At 37.6% G+C, this 24576-nt stretch overlaps 1 protein-coding gene across 10 annotated transcripts in view; it reads left to right on the forward strand.

Moving 5' to 3' along the window:
- Positions 1-24576, forward strand: part of cdh24b (cadherin 24, type 2b) — a 267097-nt gene that overhangs the window by 62081 nt on the left and 180440 nt on the right. Inside the window, exon 1 of one of the 10 annotated variants that reach the window (XM_073928669.1) lies at positions 5409-5687. The exons of 8 other annotated variants lie outside the window; for them this stretch is intronic. The gene's annotated coding sequence lies outside the window, so the exon portion shown is untranslated. Of the gene's footprint in view, positions 1-5408; positions 5688-12898; positions 13048-24576 lie in introns of those variants that run through there. One more of the 10 variants, XM_073928671.1, reaches the window with a different exon arrangement.

The raw sequence follows: 24576 nt of genomic DNA on the forward strand, positions 1-24576 counted from the left end.
TTCCCTTTTTTCACATGTATTTCAAATCACAGGGGCCTTCATCCGCACTTCAGCCTCTTGATCTTAATTTCTGTAGCTAATATATTTGGTCAAAATATTAGAAATCCAAAGAGAGCGTATTAATTAAGAGAAAATCTTTTCATGTTATTTCAACCAATCTTCTATCTTCAAAAAAATGGAAAAATAAAAAATGCAATTAAGTGAATAAAATGAGAGCATTTTCTTCTGTGCCTTCCCAATGGTAAACAAATCCGGTTTGGATCAATTAGCCACGAGTTAATGAGCAAAGAGAGTTCTGTCTCAATATCTTACCATTGTTCACTTGGGTTTTTTAATTAATGCCTTTTTGAAGTAACAAAATCATAAAAGTTTTAATTGTTTTCTTGTTTTATATTTGGGAGGAGAAGATCAGAGCGTTAATTATAAAAATGGCTTTAAAGTGTGAGGGATTTAGAGTTTTAATTAAAAAGGAATTTATTGGGACTAGCGTAACTGTGTGACACAATCGTCCTCTTACCTCTCTTCATCTTCATCTTCCTCCGTCCGCTGTGCTTTCTGTCATGTTATGCTGTGTGGTGGATCTGTGCATTGGATTAGCGCGAGGAGCTGAGGAATGATGGGGTGGAGGGTTCAGTCGCTCAACAGGATTGCAGAGATTGAATTAGTGAGCTTAAGAGCAGTGGAGTTTCACGAGACGTATATATCGCCGTCATTCTCCTTTCTGCCTCCAGCGTTTGCTCTGCCTGCGCCTCCTGCAGTTCCTCCCGCCGTCATTTCCCTCATACATCTCTGTCTATCCTTCAGCTCACGTTCTCTTCTTCCCAGCCGAAAGTGAGAATTCTGTCATCGCTTTTGTGCTCTCATGACTTTCCAAAAGCTGGGTGACTTTTGTGGAACACACAAAAAAGTTATTTACAGCATGATGTCAAGCTGTTCTTCTTTAAGATTTTCATGGGAAGGTTTTTTCTGAATAAAATCTGTTCCTCAGATGGAATAAAATTCTTTTATGGTGCTTTTTGACCTTCTTGGAGGCTGAGAGCTCCTGAATGTGTTAGGATTAATGTATAAGTTAACACATTACTTGCAAAATTTGAGTAAAGCAAGAGTGCCTGAGAACATGGTTTGATGCTTATATCAAATCACAGACTGCATTGTAATCAGAGATGCACCTAAATTAAAATTCAACAGCAGGAACAAGTAAACTACGTTGAAATGTCCTGTTTGTGTGTTACTGTTATAAACCTTGCTTTTCCGGTGAGCATGTTTCATACATTTATACTTATACTCCATGGTTTGGAATACAGAGCTATTTTACACTCTCTGTGTGCTCTTGTGCTTTGGTCAACAAACCGGCCTTTGCATATTGCATTGAAATGAGTGAAGTTTATTTATAAAATAATTTCGAGAGGATCCCTGTCACAACCTGTCTTCTTCATGTTTTTGTTTTCCTCATGTCACCTTCACCATGTGCTCCTTTGTTCCTGCAATCATTATGTTCATCACTTCCACCTGTGTCTCACCCCTGTGTTTAACCATTGTCATCATCCTCCTGTGTATTTAAGTCCCTGTATTCTGTTAGTCCCTCGGCCAGTTTTCGCTAAGTTGATGTCTGTCTTCCCCCCATGTTCTTCCTGTGTCCGTTCGTTGTAAGTTCATTCATTCATTTTCTTTTCGGCTCAGTCTCTTTATTAATCCGGGTCGCCACAGTGGAATGAACCGCAACTTATGCAGCACGTTTTTACGCAGCGAATGCGCTTTCAGCCACAACCCATCCCTGGAAAATTCCTTGTAAGTTATTGTAAATAAATATAAATGTTTTTGATAATCCTGAGATCCCATGGCATTCCTGTTGTGTACCCAGGCGTTACAATCACGTGCTTATGATTGCTTGCGGCTAGCCCTGTATTATCCAGTTTATAATTCACCAACCAGACGACTCCTAAGCCACTATAAATACCCAAAGTTATATTTAACAGCCATCTTCCACTCCTACAACCCCCCTTCCACTCCTACTCCTCCTCCTTTCCTAGATGGTGGTTAGCACTGTGGCCTCATAGCAAAAATGTCACTGGTTCTAGTCCTTACCAAGCCAGCTGACGTTTCTGTGCGTTTACACGTTCTCCCCGTGCTCACGTGGGTTTCCCCCAGGTTTCCAGGTTTCCTCCCCTGTCCAAAAACATGCAACATAAGTTAATTGACTTATCCAAATCGGAATCATAGACATTCTCTAAGTAAGTTATCTCTTAAGAGCAATCGCTATCTGTTCATTCGCTACTAAAGCAGGGGAGTTCTCGAAATCTACCTGAGCTCAAAGTCCCCTCTCGCCTTGCAAACGGGAAGGAGCCATGAGCACAAGGATCTTATGAGCTCAGGGCTCTCTCCCAGGACAGCCTGCAAAACATGCTTTATAATCAATCATCAGCTTAGTGTGAACTCTTGAAATGGGTTTCATAGCGCAGTGCTTTCTATGTCTGGTGTGAAAACTGCTTCACTCTGTGCAGTGACTATGGCTGGAGAGAGTGAATCTTGCACACAATGTGCTGCAGCATAACCTGTTTTTGGCCTCATGTTTTTTTAAATGTTGTTTTTTATATCAAGCATTGCATTATTTTATCATATTACTATGATTATATAACAATTATTAGTGTAACTAGTAACTAGTATTATTATACAATATAACAACAAAAACATGTGTAAACGGTATTACCAGAAGCATATAACAACATAAAAATCGCTAAATCACTGTTATTTTATTATGTTAATATAAAGATTTTGATGTTATTATCAAAACAATTGCCATTTAACTGTATCAATACAATCATTAGTAAGTTTAATTACCCATTTGTTAAGTGTAAAAAATAACTACCATTTTTATATTTATGTTTTTTTTTCTTCTGCTTTATTCAATAAATATTGCATATATTTAGTTTCAAGGCATTTTCATGGCTGATAAAATACTTTATAGCTTGTAAATATATAAATTGACATTCAGTGTCTTCCTGATGCTGCCTGGTTTCTGCAACTCTGCCTTTAGAGTCTTGGTTTCCACCCTCTCGTTTTCTTCCGGAGAAGCTTTTTGTAGCTGTGGTAAATTAGGCTGAAGTGATTAGCTCATTTTGATTACAGTGCTTTGCTTATTTTGTTGGCAGTTGCCCTTAGCTATAGAGACGTTTTGTAGGTTACATCTTTACACGTGCCCTGCTTGCACAGCTGGGGATTTCACCAGAGAAATTCAGGTTAATTGCTCAGATCACAGATCTGCATCTCCTGCATGAGCCTTATTATGACTTCTCTCCTTACACCAGCTGAATTTTTTTTTGCTTAGTTTTTTTTTAATCGGCTTGATTATATGTTTATATTTTTTTCTCCTTGTTTCAAACATAATGAGGGTAAAACTGCTATTTTATCTTCTCTGTGGTTAATTATGTCTCACAGTTACATTCTTAATGCTAATGGGGGTCACTTGTAATGACCCTTCTCAGTCTAATCTATTACATAGAACTAAAAAGCAAAAATGTAACACACACGATATTTTGAAAAACGTTTTTGGCAATCTTAATTATATTGTTAACTATAAAGAGCACTGCATTTTTAGCTATACTGAACATTTTCAGGCAAACAACAATTTTTGCTGTTAGGCTGAAACTGTGAAGTTTAATTGGTGCTTTTGTGGTGTCACTTTTTGACTGTTTAGCATCTGTTCTATAGATAACCCAGTGGCGAAGGTGGAATAAACTGAGAGGATCATCATTTTACAACAGATGGGATAAAAATAGAAATGCAAATTTAAAAGTTAAGTTCAACTAAGAAATTTAACTAAAAGACAAAATTGAGTGTACTCTTTTAAGTTTTGATGAAGTAACCACTTTGCATTCCGTATAGGATGGATGTAATACAGTATATGTACTTAATACTGTATATTCATTGTACTACATTTACCATGTTATTATAGTCACATGATCTACAAGCATGAGCTGTGTCATTTTACTGCCATTCTTTAATTTGCTTCTGTGACCTCATGGAATAGTAAATAGTCATGTCTATACAGTACGTAAAATGTGTAACATAGCAAATCAATTGCCATTTCAAACTTTAATATGCTAATGTTAATTAATGTTAATGTAAATAAATTATTGTAAAATGTCTTTAATTAATAAAAAAATCAAATGTATTTGAAAATATAGCTTAAAATATGTAAAACAAATTACAGTACTTTTAATGCAACTATTAACATTTTACACTAGCAGTACAAAAGCTTTATTTTTAGTATTTACTATTGAATTTAATAAATCCCAAACAGGGGCGGCATGGTGTTTCAATAGTCAGCACTGTCGCCTCACAGCAAGAAGATTGCAGCTTTGAGTCACGGTTGGGCCAGGAGCTCCGGGTTCCCACACAGTCCAAAGACATGCAGTACAGGTGAATTGAGTAAACAAAATTGGCTGTAGTGAATAAGTGTGTGTGTGAATGCGAGAGTGTATGGGTGTTTCCCAGTACTGGGTTGCGGCTGGAAGGGCATCCACTGCGTGAAACATATGCTGGAATCGTTGGCGGTTCATTCCGCTGCGGCAAACTCCGAAATACAGACTAAGCCGAAGGAAAATTAATAAATGAATGAAATTCCAAATAAATGACAAATTTTGTGTACAGCAACAGCACCAGTACTTCATGACTTTGATCACAGTAGAATACAGCAAATGACCCACAATGCAGTCCAAATTACTGTACTAAACTGTAAAGAATGTATGTGGTATTTTACTGGCTGTTTTTGCAGTAAATAACTGTAAAATTGTGGTCTAACAGTCTAACAGTGATAATGTCTGAATGTATGTCTGTGTGATTCATACCTGTCAACATTCGTCTCCGAAGACTGGGTGGGGGGCTGAGGTGGCGGTGTTTGTTTGTCTGAATAACAGTTAAGAACCAGGTTAGTGACTGTACTGTGGTGTTAGTAACTGTACTATGAACGGGGTTTCTGCGATTGGATACTATACCAAAGTTGGTGACTTGGGGGTGTTACAGACTGTACCAAAAAGCTGAGGATCAAGGGTGGTTGACATTATGGGAACTTTCCCGGAGAAATAACAACCAGGGAGGGTGGCAGGAGATGGGTCTGAAATACTGTTCTGCTGTTGGCAGGTATAGTGTGATTTCATTGCGTTTACTTATTACACAAAGGCTGTAACAAAAACATTGCCATTAAATTGGGCAATAAAAAAGTGTTTGAAACCACAAAACTAATTGTAGATAAGCATATATTAACGTAACAATTTTCAGTCACTTCTGATTAATAGCATCTGAATAATAGCATCTGTGAAAGCGTGTGTGGCCCATCACAGTCCATAATAGAAACTGCTCACAGTTTTAGTTACACTCTTTAAAGTGGCAGTGCACGTTCCTTACAGCTCCACTGTGACAAGTATTTGAGGAGCAGAGTGTGGACTCGCACGACTCCCGATGCAATACGATGCAATACACTTCTCATATTCTTTTATTCTCCCCACATCTTTACTTTACAGTGGGAACAGAAGGCTGTACGTGTCTGTACAAGCAGAAAGGGGGATCTTGAGGACAGAAATTGTTCTAAACTGCAGTTTAAAGCTGCTGTTTTTCTTTGATTTCTTGGGCGGCGGAGTTAGGTTCAATCACGGGGCCGATGAGAATGGAAGGATTGCGTGAATGGCAAGGTAAATGAGGTGGCTTCACATTTTTTTCCTCCCGTTTTCCTTATGCTACCGCTCTGTTGTCTTTGGAATGACACGGAAAGGAGGGGATTACGTCTTATCAGCTGCCAGTCTCTCATCTCATCTCTCAATCTATTTTTTTAAAACTTCGCTTCGTTGCCTGCCACGTGCTTTCTGTCCTTATCTGTTTATCCTTAAACCTCTAATCTCCATCTTTTTTTCTTCTCCTGCATTAACGTCGCATCTTGCTCCAATCTTGATTTTCTTTTTATTTCATTCGCTCTCTTACTGTCGTTCTGACTTTCTCCCGTGCTGCTCTATACGTCTCTCTTTTTTTCTGTCGGTTTCCATCTGTGTACCTGCCGGTGTGCACATTGTGTATTTATTCAGCATAGGCATTTGTAAAAGAAATGTCTGTGCACATCAAAGCCGCTGTCTGTCGCCTCTGTACCTTCAATCCAGCCCACAATGGTAAACTCGACAAAAATGTACAGAGAGAGAAGAAAGTTACTGCGATATGATAGCTTTTCTGGGATATAGGCCAGGTGTGTTATTTATTGAAGTCCCTTTAGTGGGATTGTGTGGATTGGATTGTCTAAAAAAAGGATGCCGAGCTTTTGAGTTGCCGTCAGCATTTGAGTTCTTGTCAAAATCGGTTTGTCGTTCTTTTGTAGAAACATTGACATTTTTCAGATTTCTAATTAAATGTAGAGCAGCGTCAGTCTGGGTTTGTTTTCTAAAGTTTTGTCACATTTGATTACTTGCAATGCTGTGTAATCTGTGGCAATTCTGGTGTAATTTGTAGAGTTTTGCAAGTGCTGTGCAAGATGTGGTGTTTAGGTAGCAACTTCAAACTGTATTAAAGGGATAGTTCACCCAAAACAAAGAAAAAAATACTCACTCTTCACTTGTCACAAAAAAAGAGTTAATTTTTTTTCTGTTGAACACACACAAAGATATTTTGACTAATGCTAGAAACCTTCCTACTATAGTACTGTTTTCTTACTATAGAAGTAAATGGTTGCTAGTGTGTAACATTTTTCAAAATATTTTCTTTTGTGTTTAACATAAAAAAGGAAACAGATGTTGTGTTCAATTAACATTTTCAGTTTACTTGCTTCATTTGCGCATCATATTCGCTTAATCCGCAAGTGAAATTCACTTCACAATAGACGTGGATTCCCTGTCACGTTTGGCGGATTGAAACAGGAACAAAAAGGGTGTAGGATCCAAGTGCAGTTTAATGATGTATATTGTACAGTGACAGAGAACCAAAAAATCCAAAAATCAAAGTAACAAAGTATCAAACAAACAAACAAACAAACAAGGAACTAAAACAGATTAAACTTAAACTTAGACTCGGCAACTACGACAGGATACAAGACTGGAATCAAGAACAACATACCAACAAGGACGAACGACAAACTAACAAACAATGAAGAAATGGCTGTATTTATAGTCCAAGAATCAACGGGAAAACAGAGACAGCTGTGAATACAAATCAGTGTAAGTGAGTTCCGGTGTGTGCGCGTGGTATGTATGGATTTGTAGTTCTTGGGCGATGTAGTTCACTCTCAGAGTTCGTCGAACTACAGCACCCTCAGGTGGTTACTGACAGTTATGATAACTGATAGTCATGACATTCCCATCATGGGCAAGGCTTCTGTCTTCCCAGTGACTCTAGTTTCATTGCTAAATGGCTAACATGGATATTAAGGAGAGAGTAGCTATGCTTTATGTGCTATTGGAAAGCTGAAAAACAGCATAGATTCATCCACTATATCCTTTCAGAGGTGCACCCAGCTCTGTGAGTTCATCAACTCCTCCAGAAACTATACCTGGATGATGGAGGCTTTTAGCAGTGCTTCTGACTGAGCCGAGCCCAGTTTGACGAGTTCACACTTACAGATATTTGAAGAATAAAGCATATTTGGCATGCTGTCGAGCTGGAGAGGGCTCTGAGTTTGGAAAAGACACCCCAACTCATGTTATTCCCTTTATCAGGTAAGGGAGAGACATTGGGTTTTGAGTAAAGTGTCTAGGCTGACCCCAGAACGCTCCCCCCGGGTAGATCAAGTTTAAGAGTTGAGGTTTCTGGGTGGTGGAGGGATGCTAAAGTTGTGATATAATGCAGGCTGGATGACTTTGGTATTAATAGAGGTTTGGTCTAATGCTGATTGGATAATAGAATGATTGTCAATGATGTTAGAACTGCTCAAACATCTGTGCATGCTCCTCCTGAAATGTGTTTATAAAACATCTCTTGATGAGCTGTTGTCCAGTGTCTGCAAGAGGATTTCCCATTGGTACACCAACAACAGGCACTACAGTATGTCATAATCACGCTCATACAAGAACAAGCTCTAGACTGGTTAACATTGCACAAATGGCTGCTAAAGTTCAGATTTTCCAACTTGAGTGACTCGCGCAAACGCTTAAAACTCACACCGCTTCATTCATGGGAATTGCACCACAGGATGTCTATTCGTATCTGTGTATTGATTTAAAATGTAAATCACTTGCAGTTGATGCTTCATCATTCATGAGCAAATTTTCAGTGTGAACTATCCCTTTAAGGGACACATTTAAAGAAGTTTATTTAGCATATATCTATAATTAAAGTATTTATTTGCCTCAAACAAAGTTTGTGTATGTTTTTATATGTATGTTTCAGTTTAAAAAAACAAAATCTGGATCTGGATCATTAATAACAGTGCTGTATTTTCGGTGTTTTTCTGGTAATACATAATATTATAATTGACACATTACACATTTTTAATATGTTTTTTTGTGTATATAAATAATATTTATAAGTCTAATATAATACAGATACCAATAATTGAACGTCTCTTATTTGAACTTATTTAATTATTTATTTGTGTATATATATAACATGGCTCACATTCTAAAGCAAGCTATAAATTATACAGAAAGATTTGTGTTGGCTATTTAAGTTTTTTTTCCACCACACTTTTTTTCCACAGAATGCTGTTAGACGAGTCAGGTTTATTTATACAAAGTTTTATACAGCACAGATTGTTTCAAGCAGCAATACAGCATTAAAAAAGAAAACAAAATCAGTGCAAATGGTGAATAATTATTCAATTATACAATAATAAATGCAGCTGATTACTCCAATTTCGTCCATGAAGCAGCTCTACAGAAACTAGAATCGTATCATTATTCACTTTAATTCAGTTGACTTATTCTAAATGGTTCCCATTTAGTAGTTTAAAGTGCAGTTTACAGAGGTAAATACAGTTTAAAGATTATTAGTTCTCTTTTACATTGCCTGTCTTTAATATACCAAACACAGCACATATAGAGATGCAATGCTTATAGTGTTGTTTTATAATTCAAGAAGTGTGCTATAGTCAAAAAACACCCTCAGATGCCCTTGCCTTATGATTGACAGGATTAGTTGAACAGACGCAGCTTCAGAACTTAAAGAAAAAACAGCAGAATAAGAAAACGGTAAAAAAGCATATAATGGATGTGCCTGTTTCAAGGAGAGAAAGATCTCTGATCTAAATGTGAGAACCCGAGAAGGTGGAGAAAGAGCAGAGACCAAAGGAATAACGGCACGAAAAAGGTACAAATGAGGGAGGGAGAGTAAAGTTAGATGGCGAGAAAAAGAGAGAACGCACAGGGCAAGATGGAAAGAAGTGGAAGGGTGTGAGAGATTGATGAGAGAGAGTGAGAAACTAATTCTCACTTCACTCTGGGCTGGAAGATTAAGGAAGATTAGAGAGATAGAGCGAGGGCGGGAGAGATAGAGTGATAACTTTTACTGCGCGCCATAGAGAGAGATCTTTGAATGGCTAATACCCCGAGAGAGGGAGAGATGGAATATACTGGTGATAAAGGGATGGAGGGATGGATCTAGAGAAGTAGAGAAAAGCTGACTCCAAAAGACTCTTAATGGTAGCGGTGTACGAAAAAAGAAGCGAGACCCGGCTCGCTATAATGCCCTTATTGATATGCGCATAGAGAGAGAGGGGCCTAAAACAAAGCCCATCCATAAGCTGTAGGCATAAGTGCACTGAATACCTGTCCGAATGGGCGAGTGAGCGCACATTAAAATTAAAGGGGGATCCATCAAAAGCATAGAGAGAGTCAATCCATAATGCGGGATTACCGGGTAAGCTTCTCCGCAGTAATGGATGTAGCTTTATAAACAAGAAAATGCGAAGGAAGGCTAAGCAAAGCACAGGGATTTCAGAAAAAATAGGACGTGATCTCTGTGCTCCCAAGGTGGGGAATCTCCTTATCAGACAGCGCTTAGTTGTGCGTCACGTGACCGTCATCATCTCTATATATCTTATTCACTGCTGGCCTTTGTGATTGGAAATGACCTTGAGTGCTCACATATTAGAGGAATGGCTAGAAATGAGAAAAAACAGTGAGGAGGAGGACGCTGTCTGGACGTCTACGGCAGAGTTACTACCTCAAGCCAAAGATGACGCCATTAAAACAACCCTGAAATACAACCTTACACAAATCGACACTAACTAAGGCCACCGTGCTCTCGCTAAACTGAATTATCGTCGCAGAAGGCTGTGGGAAAGTATATCAGCGTAACCTGCACACCAGAGCTCAACATAAAAATGAATGCATCCTCCACAAAACCCCTATACAGGCGCTGTTCGACTCTCATTGAGGCCTTTAAATCTCGATCAAAAAAACGCAATAAAATGTTACGCTACCAAAAGAAGCGGCGCTTTATTGAGTCGTATGCTTGGGTTGTGCAACGCAACATCAGGCAAATGCGTGTCAGCTTAATACAAAAAAAAGCTATTCTCTGCTCAGTGTATTATATCTGTCCCCAAATAAAACTACTAAAGAAGTAAAAGCTTCCAAATAAAACCAGCAGGCTATTAGAGTGACTCATAACAGAGTTCACCGGAAAGTACATCAGCAGTAACACACAGTTCAGCCAAACCTGCCCAGAGGCTCAATACAATTTAAATTAATACATCAAAACATAACGACAAAGAGCGCTCCGGATCACTCGGCAAACTTACATCTGTGCAAACAAACCAGTGGAGCTTTTACCATCAAAGGAGCTTTCTCTTAAATGCAGGATTATTGATTGCATGCGCTGTTTTGTTAATCAAAATCTTTTCTTTCTCTTCTGTTCTGTGCATGCTCATCTGCTTTCTGAAGAAAATAATGTGCGTGCAATTAAATCTGTCTGATTAAAGCTGCATGGCTAGAAATGTGAATATTAGCATTTTTTAAACAAAAGCAACTTATTTGACAAGCAAAATTGCATGATAAATGCTTTTCTGATAACATACAGTACTGATGAGTTAATGCTTTTTTTGCATTGTTAATTGCTTGCATAATACTAGATGGAAGAAAGAAACTATTTAAATATGTACTTTTTATAAGAATATTTAACCCTTGTGCATTTTATACATTTTTGTCTTTTTTGGATCATTCTGGCTGGGGATATGAAAACAGTATGCATTTTAACAAAAAATGTCTATTTTTAATGCAATTCTAATGTTTCAAACTCATTTTCTTTCATAACTTGATTTAAAAAAAGATAAAAACATAGTCAGAAACCTAGAACCTTCAGGACAAAAATCTTCATTTAAACCCATTAAATTATTACATTTCATCCCAGTTTATTCCATTTCACTTAACTTTGTTAGCAGACTCGAGAAACTATTTTTAAAAAATGGATAAAATAGCATAATAATATATAATACTTGACTTTTTTTCGGCATTGGCGTGAGCAAATAAACACTTTTCCCTTTTTTAGGCTTTAAACACTGTTGTGCTAAAATATTTTATGTATCTAAGTTGATGTGTTTTAATGTAGTTTTATGCAAATGTCAAACTTGCCATAAAAAATTACCAAAAATTTACCAGAATGGCGAAATAGATTTTTTTTTTGTGTAGGCTTGTATTTTACAGGACTATAAAAATACTCAAAGATGTCTCTGTCAATGTTCTCAAACAATTATATTTGATTTACCAAAAGCACACAAGTGCCAATTTCACACCTGTCAAATTCATAACAGAGAGACATTACATCCATAATGAAGCTTTTTTCCCCCATAAATGCAGAAATGTGAAATAAAAAGCAATAATTTTTGTTCTATAGAGAGCCAATTCTTATCCTTGTTTTTTTTTTTTTTTGAGTTGTGCAGTTTACCTCACAGAATTTTTACAAAGCATGTTGTATATGTGTAAACTTGCAGACTTTTTTGATCACATCTATAATGCATGTTCATTTCCCTCATTTAAAGTATAAAAAATGTTTACAGATTGAGATTTTCTTATCCCATAACTCTGTGGTTAGTTGTTTTGGAAAATTTAAACTTTCATTCATTCATTCATTCATTCGTTCATTTTCTTGTCGGCTTAGTCCCTTTATTAATCCGGGGTCGCCACAGCGGAATGAACCGCAAACTTATCCAGCAAGTTTTTTTTTTTTTTTTTTTACGAAGCGGATGCCCTTCCAGCTGCAACCCATCTCTGGGAAACATCCACACATACACACACACACACACTCATACACTTTGGACAATTTAGCCTACCCAATTCACCTGTACTTTGGACTGTGGGGGACACCGGAGCACCCGGAGGAAACCTACGCGAAGGCAGGGAGAACATGCAAACTCCACACAGAAACGCCAACTGAGCCGAGGTTCAAACCAGCAACCTTCTTGCTGTGAGGCGACAGCCTTACCTCCTGCACCACTGCCTCGCCCTGAAAATTTAAACAGCAGTTTCAATATAATGTTAACATATACTTTCTCTGTGAATTTCTGTTTTGAGTTTTTACTGCAAATGTCACATCCATAACACTGAAATTGCTCTTGTATATCATGTTTTTCTTTGTACTGTTTTATTAGTGAATCTCATTCCTCAAGCCCCACAACATGCTTTGCATGTCTCCTTAGTCAAACGAGAACCACTGGAAGGAATTTATCCAACCAAGGCTCATTTAAAATAATTTTTGAGAACCGACAAGTATGTACCCTGTACTAAGTCTTCTTGCAGTTTTTCTTTTCACAAATTCCCTATAGCAGGGGTCACCAACCCTGTTCCTGGAGAGCTACCTTTCTTCACAATTCAACTCCAACCCTGATCAAACACACCTGAACCTATTAATTAAGACATGAAGCAGCACTTGATAATTACAGACAGGTGTGTATGGTCAGGGTTGCAACTGAAATCTGCAGGAAGGTAACTTTCCAGGAACAGGGTTGGTCACAGCCGCTCGAGAGGGTATGTGTACATTTTTGCCAATCTCAAATATGTTATGGGGCACTTTTTCTCATAAGTAGCATTTCTTGCAAATCCACCAATTATCGGACATTTCTGGAAATCTCAGTGTCTTTCACTGGTAAATCTTTCATGGCCCTTTAAGGCTTTCACTGGTAAGGCTTTTCACAAGGTAAATCTGCTTAGTCATTAGAATATGAAATATATTTGAGTATATTTTAAAATACACTTTTTTTGACGTTTTTTTGACATGTGCATATTTGTCCTCTATGAACCTGTGACTTATTTTTATTGACATTAAAAAGTTAGCCAAAACACGACAAAAACACTAATTAACATGAGAAACAGGAGACAAATGCACCTCCTGAAAATGACCCACATACAGGAAACAACAAAATAGGAAATGCTTTTGAGATTGGGGCAAAGTCATTAGAATTACAAAAATAACAGTCAACAGCTTGCTAAAGCACAAGAGGACCAGAGAGAATGAAAGTCACCCGTACAGGGAGATATATGCTAATGAAGCAGGGTGCGCCGTGACTCCAACCAGAGGGATTAAAATGCGAAAGCAGATGAGTTTTACAGTCCTGCATGCTGCTGTGCTTCTTTGCAGCTCTGTGTACCCAGTGTTTTGTGGAGTATAGAGAGTGCTACGGTAGCAATTGTGCATTTATGAATGTACAACATAATCCTAGAGTCCTTTTGCTTGTCATATATAACCGTGTAGCTTGTATAAGCTTTTGTGTAGGTACAAAGGACCATGTACATCAGCAACCACCATATGACACATCATAAAGCCGCACTTCCCCATTTAACGAGCCTAATTTACTCCGTTATTGAGTGTATTACTTTGAAATTCTACATCTTGCATAATGTGACAGTTGAATGGAAGCTTTTAAGGGGACTAAAGAGGCATTTGGGTGCAGACTTTAGCTTGAGCATCTGATGTGAAGACAGCACTGCAGATATTTAGTAGCTAGCATTCTACTATAGCTGACGCTGCAGGATTGTCAACACGCGAGTATGCTAACATTCCATTTCAGAGAGCGTTAGCGCTGCCCTAGAGGTCTGCGTGAAACTGATTTTGCCTTCCTGCTCCTGCAGGCTTCATTCCGCACCCTCCCGATCCCAATTTTTTTACTCTGTGTCCATCAGTTATTGGCCTATAATGATTTTTCCCTGCGCTAGCCCTTGCACAGTTTAGGGTGTAAACTTGCATTTTTTTGTGTGGTTATTTTTCCTCCAGGATTCTGAAGGCTATATTTTCTTCTTGATAATGCCACAAACACACTGTGTCTGCATGTTGGTCTTTACTGACTCATTTTCAACGGAAATTGCTTCTTGTCATGTTTACCTTAAATGGCAAGTTAAAGAGATAGTTCACCCAAACACTGATCATTTACCATTTTATTATTTGATCATTTGAGAGTTTTTGTTTTCTTCTGTTGAGCACAGAAGAAGATGTTTTGAAAAATCTTGTAAACCTGTAACCATTGAATTTCATGTGGAAGTCAATGGTTACAGGTTTCGATCACACTTTATGTTTATGGCTTGTTGACTTCCATTTGTTGAATTTAAGTTACATTGCATCTACATGCCAACCAATTCTCATTAGATTATAAGTGGACGGTTAGGTTGGGGTTAGGGTTAGTGTAAATTGACATGTACTTGCAAAGTTTTTTATAGTCAGGTAAATGTCTGTTGAAGGAGCAGTATCAGCAGATATTAAGCAGACAGTCTACTAATACTCAAATGGACCATCAAAACAAAGTGTTTCCCAGGTACCTTTTGTTATCAACAGAACAACAACAAAAATATTAAACTAAAATGGAACAAGTAAAGGTTGAGTTAATAATTATATCATTTTTATTTTTGGGTTAACTTTACTTTTTAAATACAAGTTGGAATTGCAATTTAGCCTAGAAAATTAATTTAAATCCAATAAATACACTAGCTATTTAACAAAGTCTTCAAATGGAAGTGACGTGCATATTGGATCATTGAGTCTTAAGACAATTGATTTATTCAAATGTGTTTGACTTCCCAAAGCTGGTTAACCAAGAAGATGTTTTTCATACACTCCCAATCAAATATGGAAAAACTTTTTTTAAATCCAAATTTAGGTTGAAATGACTTTCAAAACAAATTACAAATAAAATTTAGGACAAAAAAAAGCACAACAAAAAAACAGCCTATTTATGCTCCAAATGTAGCCCGCAATAGCCACTACTTAACAGCCAACATCTAACCTGCGTCTCAAGGTCTGGAGGTCTGTGGGGCGAAGGTAGGTTAGCAACAATCACAGAAGTGCCTCAGGCACCTCACAAAACTCAGAAACAAATGTAAAATCTTACACTTTAGGTTTTACAAGACTAGCATTCAGCTATCACTGCTTTAAGCTTGTTAGCTTTATCAGTTCCTCCAGCCATCATAGATCCTTAAAGCCTAAAACCAGGCAAAGGTAGTTCAAATGACAAGCAAAAAACGCTCTAGGCTACTGAACTCCTCGAGTAGAATGTGATGTAGTGAGAAAGCGTGTGATTTGGTTGTATTTAGGTTCACAGAAGATGTCAGTTCTTACTGTATATAGCAAGGCCATCCAACAGGCACTGTGAACAAAGCCAATCGATCCGTGTTTCCTGAAGTTCACTTTATTGTCATTCAGCTAGGGGATGTGCCCTGTGGAGCTACTGTACTGTACTGTTGCTTTGTTGCTTTTATTACTGACACTTCAGAGACTAGATAGTAACTATAGGCAACAATTGAAGCGTTTGCTGCTGTATGAACTTACTTGAGAGCTGTATTAACAAAAGATTTCATTTCCTTGGGGGTTTAGATCTTAGCGGGTAATCGAAAAGTTGTATGTTCAAACCTTGTAAGGAATGATCAATGGATCATGCCCTTTACCAAGACACTTTACCCCAAGTTGCGCCATGGGGGACTTGCCATAATAAGCGTATTGTAAATTGCTCTGAATGAAACCATCAGCTTAATGACAAACGAGTAGCAATTAGTAAAAAGAGCTATTAGGGGTCATTATTCTTCTTCAGGCTTTATGACAGAGGCCTCGTTTTTTTCTTAGGGATTGTGGTGTTTGAAATTTCTTGGCTAACCTGAGGCTGTTTAGGTGCTCAGATATTGTATATCTGTCCAATTGAGCTTCTGGAAGTACATAACGCTTACATTAAGCAAGGCGGTTTTTGCTCTCTCAGAATGTGTTTGTGAGTGGATAGAAATGAACAGAACAAAGGCACTTTAATTTGTTGTAAATTATAATTTTTTATCTCGTTGAGAGGCTGTCAAGTATTTTTTAAGATACAGGTATGACTGAGCCTAGAGTCTTTTACATTTAATTAGGTTTGTCTATTTAGCATATTAAGTTAGTGAGAGTAATTATAATAATAAATATTGTACATTTAGATTTTTCCCTGACCCTTATGGAAATGTCTAGAACAACCAAACAACTAAATTTGAAGTACCATATTCATGTTGTCTCCATTGGCAAACCACACATATTCTGAAGAAGAAAGCAATGCATTTTCTGTTCTTTTGCAAGTTTTTATACAACATTTGTAAAAATTATGTCTAACTTGAAAGTAATGATGTTTGTTGTGACATTTTTTAAGATCATTTGAGGTTCGTAATACTTTTTTTTAGCTCGCTCAGGTCAGCTTTACTCATTCAATGTAGCTCTGCCTTAAGTAATAGTTTTAAAGTATATGCAATAAAGAGCCAGGTTGCAAATTACAGTTTAATACAGATGTCAGAAATTCATTTCCTTGCAGCAGCTCTTCATTCGTATGACAGGAAACAGCTGTTATTTTAACTCAATATTTTATAAGCTCTTTAGGAGGTTTTAACTTGATGCCACCACTTGCATGCATAAGTGTATTTTAGCCCAGCGCACAGCATTGTTTAGGATGTTCTGTTGCTAAATATATGTCATAAAGCTGATCTTTTGTTATATCTTTGAGTTTGGTTTTAAGGCACACTAAGCCAACAGTAAGCTTTGGGTTGTGTCGGGCCATCAGTCAGCGTCTGTCTGGCTAGTTATTTGGGCTGTTCCACATGTTGCCTCTCGTCGGGTTAATGTCAGAGCAAGTTGGCTCAGTTCAGCATGTAGACTCAACGTCAACCATCAGCTAAAGAGAACGCTTTGATTGGTTATTCAGCATCAAATCAGAGCACAAGAACAAAAACTGATGTCATGTACTCAAATAAACAATTCAAGCCAAGAAGGACCACAAGAGGTTTGCTGTAATTGCACTTTATTTCCCAAGCATTTGCAAATGATATGGATTATTAGTTTATGGGACATGAGCAAATCACTCTGTGATTCGTGACAGTTACTGTGATAATGGTACTAAATCCTGCTTTGTTTTTGTCTGTGTGCATTGTTCCTTTGTGGAATAAGAAAACTGCCACAGGACTCAAAATTGCGACCATTTTAGTCATGTTTGCGCCAGAAATTTAATCTATGCGACCTCATAATATATTTGGGAGCGTCTGCATATTATGGTTGAAGTGTGACCTGTTTTGATTCTTCCAAAAAATGTGCTGAATCAGAATTTCCTGCCGCTATATTGCATATATATACAGTCACTCAAGGCTTTCTGCTGTAAGATGACGGGGAGCTTTTGTGACAGCGGGAAATACAAACGACTGAAGTTTGAGCAAGACTCAATGAAAAGTACACCGGTTTGCAAACACACCTAAAGTTGCAAATAATGACCCTGATGAGAGCGATCATGTGGCAAATGTTGATCTCTGCCAACTGAGATCAATCAAATGTTTTCATAAAGATAGCTCAAAGACTCAAAAACACAAAGCTGTTTAATAGCCGGAATCTTGATGCTGTGGATTCACTGCGTGTTCAGTGCAAATGGCAGCTGTATGCATCATCGCCATAGAAGCTTGTCTTTAGTAAGTTTAAACTGAAACTGCGGCTCATGACAAAGAACGTTATTAAGCAGGTGATCATCGCGAGAATCTTGCTCTGCCCTGCTTATATTGGGTCGGCTCACCTGACTCGCCAGCTTTTTTTCCACAAACACAGAAAAATGTAAATCAGCGCATAACAAGAATGAGCATTAAAATGACACAGACCGAAATCAAAACTGGTAGAAGTGAGACTTTTCTTCCTTTCTTTTGTCCGATCTTTCTTGAGATGCATGTTATTTTTCTGTATAGTTACTGATGACTGCTTTGCAGCTTTCAACATTGCCTTTGAATGATTTATTATAATCTTTTGTTTGTTTTGTAGCCGAAATATTATTTGTTTATTAAATTGACATGGGTAGGAATACAATAGTGTAAAATAAATATTTCTTATTGCAGTGCTTCATTTTTGTTTGATGCAAACTGTAGATTTATTTTTCATAAAGTAACAGGACTTTTTATAGCAGATACCACATTTAAGCACATTCAAGGTAGCATTATAATGAGAAATGTTGGTATTATTGTCATCATCATCATTATTAATATTTCATTATTATTAGACATTCATTTTGGAATTATTGCGCAAATATAGCTGCACCCTTATACTCTGTTTTCTACACATTTAAATTGAATGAAGTCAGCCAGAAGGGGAGGAGCTAAGCTATGCATAAGCTTGTAAACCACACAACCCTTTTTAAAATGAATCATACTTTCCCAAGTAAGCTAAGCTAAGTCCATGGGTTTTAAATACACAAGCTTTGGTTTACATGCAGCTTTTGGGTCCAGACAAAGCCAGACATGGCTTGGTGTGTCTCAGCCTTTTAAGGTGGCATGGTGGCAAAGAGATTAGCATGGTTTCCTCTTAGCAAGAAAGTCACTGGTTCAAGTTCTGGCTGGATCATGTGGCATTTCTGTGTGGAGTTTGCATGTTCTTCCTATGTTCAAGTGGGTTTCACAGTCCACAGTCCAAAGACATGCAGTATAGATGAAATGGATATTTACCATAGTGTGTAAATAGGAGAGAGAGAGAGAGAAAGAGTGTGTGTGTGTGTGTGTGTGTGTGTGTGTGTGTGTACTTCACAGCACTGAGGGTTGTACTAGAAGCTAGAAGGTCATCCTCTTTGTAAAACAGTTGGCAGAGAAATTATTGGTTAATTCTGCTGTTGCGACCTCTGCATAAAGCATGGAATAAGCCAAAGGAAAGTGAGTGAGTGAGGTTTGGATTTAAAATAATTCAACTGTGAATTCTAAGGAAAAAAACAAATAAATTAATGTAATTTTTGACCACCCGAAGTGTCAGAAGTGTGAATATATCTTTACAAATGAATATCAAACCATCACCTTATAAAATAGCTACACATTCTTATATAATCTATTTTCTATTAAATAGATTCATCTCCTACAGACTGAGCTGTCTTCATTGGGAGCTTTTCTCAGCAAATATTGACATACCAATAATGGCGCTTTAATTAATTATAATGCAATTGACATGTTTGCCTTATTAACCTTGTGTAAGCATGTAGTGAATCCACACAAACAAACAAACAAATGAACACATACATGGAGCTTCTTCTGAATAGAGAGAGGCAGAGAGATTGCAGGGGCCATTCGCTAAAATGTCAGACGCTGTTCTGAAGGGATCAGATAGCTTTTTGATGTCAAGAGCCAGTGAGGCAGAAGAAGAAGAAAGACTCTTGATGGGCATCAGGTGTAATTTCAGCAAATGTTTCCGCACTTTCTGACTCACCAGCAAATCATCTCTGGCAACTGTGTGTCTGCGAAACACTGGCATACATGAGTCGCTAAAACCGATGACTGAGCGGAAGTTATCATTATGAGATGTAACTAGACAGCTTGAAAGTCTATTTTCCAGTGTATAGTGCAGCGTAAAAATAAAATTGTAACCTTCCTGACCGTTTATCTCAAACGACTCGGTTAGAATCATTGAATCATGAGACAAACACAGTGGCAAATGGAAGCTGGTTTGGTGGGTAAATAAAGAGTTACTCAACAGTTACTGCAACATAATATATTGTTACATCTCAATTTAAGCCCATGTTTTTACATTAATGTAATTGCTAAAGCTTTTACTAAGTTATACAGTATTGTCACAATATCGACTAAGCTATACAAGCGAACAGGTACACAGCAAAATCCTCTGAATCAAATTTACTCAGTTTTGACAGTTTTTGTCCCTCTTTAAACTGAGTTAAAGTTACTCAAGTTAATGAAACAATGAAAGGATGCTGAAATTGGAGCCTTGACATGCGCAGAAGGACTGTCTGATGGAGTCAGAGGAGGAGCCGCGAAAATGAGCGGAGTCGAGCTTCCAATCAAACGCTTTATGTAAAATCAACCACGCCCCCCGAACTTCTCACTCGACTGCTGGTGTCTGCACTATAACAAACGCTCACTGATGTAAATAGAAGCACTTAAATTAAAAAAACACAATAATATACGGTTTAAAAACGGTGTGATGTAAGCTGTTAAACTTTAATAAAAGCAATACATGGTGGACTGCAGAAATAAACGATCTTTTATACACTCTAGCCTGAATATGAGCACAAATAAATATATTCTCTTATTGTTATATTTGTTGTTGGTATTTGTTATCTTCATAGGGGTAGAAATAACACTTGTAAAATATGATCAATAACATATAAACAACACATACATTTTTAGAAAGGTTTTTATTTTTAATTAGCCATCAACAGAACCCAAAATATAGCCTACACACCATAACGATTTACCATGCGTGAACAATCGTGCGTTTAAATAGGCTACAGCAAGATTTCTAAATATCAACCGGATATTTACACATCCCAACCCTGCAATTTGTCCATTTGACCAAAAAAACTTTGCACTATTAATACAATGTCCATCTGCTGCAACATCACTAGTATATCGTTTATTCATTTTCGCTTGAATTGTTTATTTAATTTTTTGCCTCCGTTTTCATTTGGTTTATTCGATGCCTTCATTATATCTGGCAACAAGGAATTTACATTCATTTTAATGTTAGCTGGAGTGTTCAAATAAAACGCCAACAGTAAATGATGTAAATAAATAATATCTAACATTTACAGCTCTATTAGGTTATATAAGATTCGATTTCAAGAACCTTATAATGATTTATAACAGCAAATTCAGTAGATTACTTAATAACATGCTTTACAGGACGTCTCTGCATTTTAAGTTTTGGCAAGTTCAAATAACCTTACAGGAGATTAACGTGGAGATTATTATTTTAGACACATAAAGAGAATTACTGCTAACGATCTCCTGTATTTTCCCCGTACTTAAATGGGTTTATTTTATTGTGCAGTTTTATTGTAATTTTCGTATTTCTTCATTCTTGTGCACTACAAAATGTATTCAATTGTATTATTGTTTAATACTTGTGCAATCGATACAGGTTTATTGTTATTTATTTTGTCCTTTATTTAAATAATTGCTATGTATGCTGTTTGCATCTTTATTCAAAGGTTAAACTCAGTGATACACTTTGCGTTCAAGTAGCATGCGTTTGTTGTCATATCAACAAAAATGGTTGTAATAACGTTAACAAATGTGAGGGTTTTATATAATGAAGATTCAATCGCGCCAGCTCCGGGCAGCAGCGCACATAACCTACTCGCGGCGTCGCGGGCTGATTCCGGCTCGCATGCGGCAGCGCCTGCTCGCTCGGCCGCCGCATCTGGCTCTATTGACTCGGGCTGGAATCGGACAGTGAGTTCAGGCATCCGGAGTAGGTCCAGCAGAGGTAGTCAGTCTGAGGGGTAAGTCTCCGGCAGGCAAGAACTGGCCCCAGTGTATTTTGCTATCTGGGTGGCTAGGCGTGTATTAGCAAACTAATAAAGTCCGAAAAAAGCCCTGACCTTAGCGAATAAACAGTGTTCCACCAGATCATGTATGTCAGAAACTGTAGTTTACTGCTGAACTCATTTTGTCATGGTAAAATAACACAGAAATCGAATAATAACACTTCAGTCTTCTGCCGAAGCTCAGACGCGCTGCTTTGAGAAATCACCGCTGTCAATGACGATGACACGCCCAGCATTAAATTACTGCTAAAAACAAACTGTTTACAAAAATGAAGATCTGCACCTATTTCAGCACAATAATCAGTGCCTTAATCGACCAGAACCATCTTTCGGGACATTTTATTGCAAATGTAATTAATTTTTTTATTTGGGCTCAAGTCTCCTTCATTAACACGGAGGAGGCGGGCTTTATGACTTGTACTGCAGCCAGCCCCTAGGGGGCGATCTAACGGCCGAGACCTTCACTCTAACGCAGGCTTGCGGCACACTTGGTATGTGTGTATCCCAATACTGGGTTGCAGCTGGAAGGGCATCTGCTGCGTAAAACATGCTGCATAAGTTGGTGGTTCGGTGGTTTGCACGTGCACACATAGGGCTCAACCTGTGCAGTGCACATGCCCTTTTTTGTCTTGGATAGAAAGTGCCCTTTCAAAATGATCAAAAATGCCCCCTCGCCCTACCGCCCTTTAGTAGGCGCGCGACAACACCGCTCTTGAGTATGCGCTCCCCCACCCCCCTTCCCCCCGCTTTACAGTACGCGCGCGACAACACCGGTGATTAAAACGCGTGCGACAACACCGCTCATCAGTACGCGCGACAACTATAACAACCCCCCCCCCTCCCTCCCCGCTCTGCATGAAAATTGATCCTGTACATGCCCTTTGGACAATCTCTGCACAGGCCTGCGAAGCACGCTTCAAAAATGCATTGTTATTTTTTTGATATGGAAGGATTGCAAGAAAGTGTCTGGTGCAAATGTGCAAAACTGGTGCAAGTGTCAGTTAAAGTGTCAGAGAGATGAGAGTGTGTTTTCTACATGTGGTTTGTCAAGCCAACTCACCTAAGCAAGGCACACTCAAAATTGCATAATGTTTCGAGGCTGTCATATGGGATAGTGGAGAGTATATTATTTATTTAATTAGTTGTGACATCAATGTTTAAGTGTAAATAGGCATTAACTAAGTAATTAGCATTACTTAAGATTATAAACACAAATAAAAGTAAAACTATTTTTATTGTAAGTATTTATTTAAATTACCTAATGGTAATTATTGGAGCTTTATTGTACAGTGTTTTTGTACAAAAGCCCTAGAAATAGTCCTAGAATTTTCAATCAGTATTTCAGCAAGTAGAAGGTCAAATTAACATGTGAAAATGTTCATGTTTGATGTATTAATCTTACCAATTAAGTGTCCAAACAACTACTGCAAAAACAATGTGAATGTTCTTAAAAAGCATTTTAGAGTTTAAATAATAAATAACAGGAATTTTGTAGCGCCTATCAATATTGTGCTTGATGCATTGAATTATTGATTGTCTTTTTAAAGTATGGTGCTCTTCTCAAATGTAAATTTCCTAGTCCCTCTGAGGCTTGAAAGCTGGAGTCCTCTTCTGCATTAAATGCTATAATGAGACGGTTTTATAAATGTGCATTGCAACATCATTAATATTTCCTTTCCGCACAGTGGTCATGCATGAAAATACTTAAAGGGGGCCTATTATGCAAAATTCATTTTCACATGGTGTTTGACCAATGAAGTGTGTCCACAGTGCATGTAAACAACAAGCCTATAATGGTGAAAATGCTCACATTCCTTTTTTTTTGTAACGCCTATACATCTAATGCAGTGCCTTAATGTCCTGTTCCTTCTACTGTAATGTCATGCTGTAATAAACTCTATAACGACAAGTTTATTACTCACATCCAAAGTTGACTGTCATACAGTTCTCATTGTGTGTGGGCTCAGAAAAATTGCATATTAAGAATTTACACTGACATGGCTTTATAAGACACAGATGTTAAACTTTTATGATGATGACGAATTTCAGTGACACTTGAGCATGATAGACATGTTAAAAGCAAGCAGTTGTTTTGTTCTAAAATAATCTCAGAGACAGGCATAAAAGACACACAAAAGCAGTGTGTTTTGCTTGCACAGAAAAATATATATATTTAAAGCATGCTATCATAAATGTGGGGTATTTTGAGTTGAAGCTTCACTAACATGTTCTGACATCTGAGACATAAATTACTGTATATCTTAATAGATTCATAGTAATCTAATATATATAATGCCACATTATTTATAAATATAAATAAACCTTTAACTGTTAGTGCAGTCTTTTTGGGTCCACTTGGATTCTGACTGGATACTTGAGTGGGTTTGTAACTAAATATTTGATGTGTGTCTTGGACATTTTTTGGGTTCGTCATTAATTGCCTTGGGTCTTGGGTAATTTAAAATAAATGTGAATTTTCCAAACTGACCCAATCAGACCAGATCTGTTTAACAGAATGTCTCTCTCTCTCTCTCTTTCCATCTCTCCCTCTCTCTCCTTCTCTCTCTCTCTCTCTCTCTCTCTCCCTTTTTAATAAACAGCCCTCTGTGTTGGCAGAGAATGTAATGAGTTTGCAGTGATCAGCACTGAGTGAGAACTGATGAGTGATTGACGTTTCAGAAAGTGTTTTTGTGCATTGGTGTTAGAATGCATTTTGAGAAATGCACATAGAAAATGAGCATGTAAACTTCCACATAGAAATACATCTTATATGAGAGCCATCAGGAAATCCACTTGCTTGATTAGAGTGCCCATTCATTCATGAAGGAAAAGGCTTGTGTTCAGAATGTCTTCACCGCAGATGAGGCAGCATTGTAGACAATTCTAGT

This window comes from Danio rerio, chromosome 2, assembly GCF_049306965.1.
Source record: "Danio rerio strain Tuebingen ecotype United States chromosome 2, GRCz12tu, whole genome shotgun sequence".
In the NCBI taxonomy this organism is placed as follows: Eukaryota; Metazoa; Chordata; class Actinopteri; order Cypriniformes; family Danionidae; genus Danio; species Danio rerio.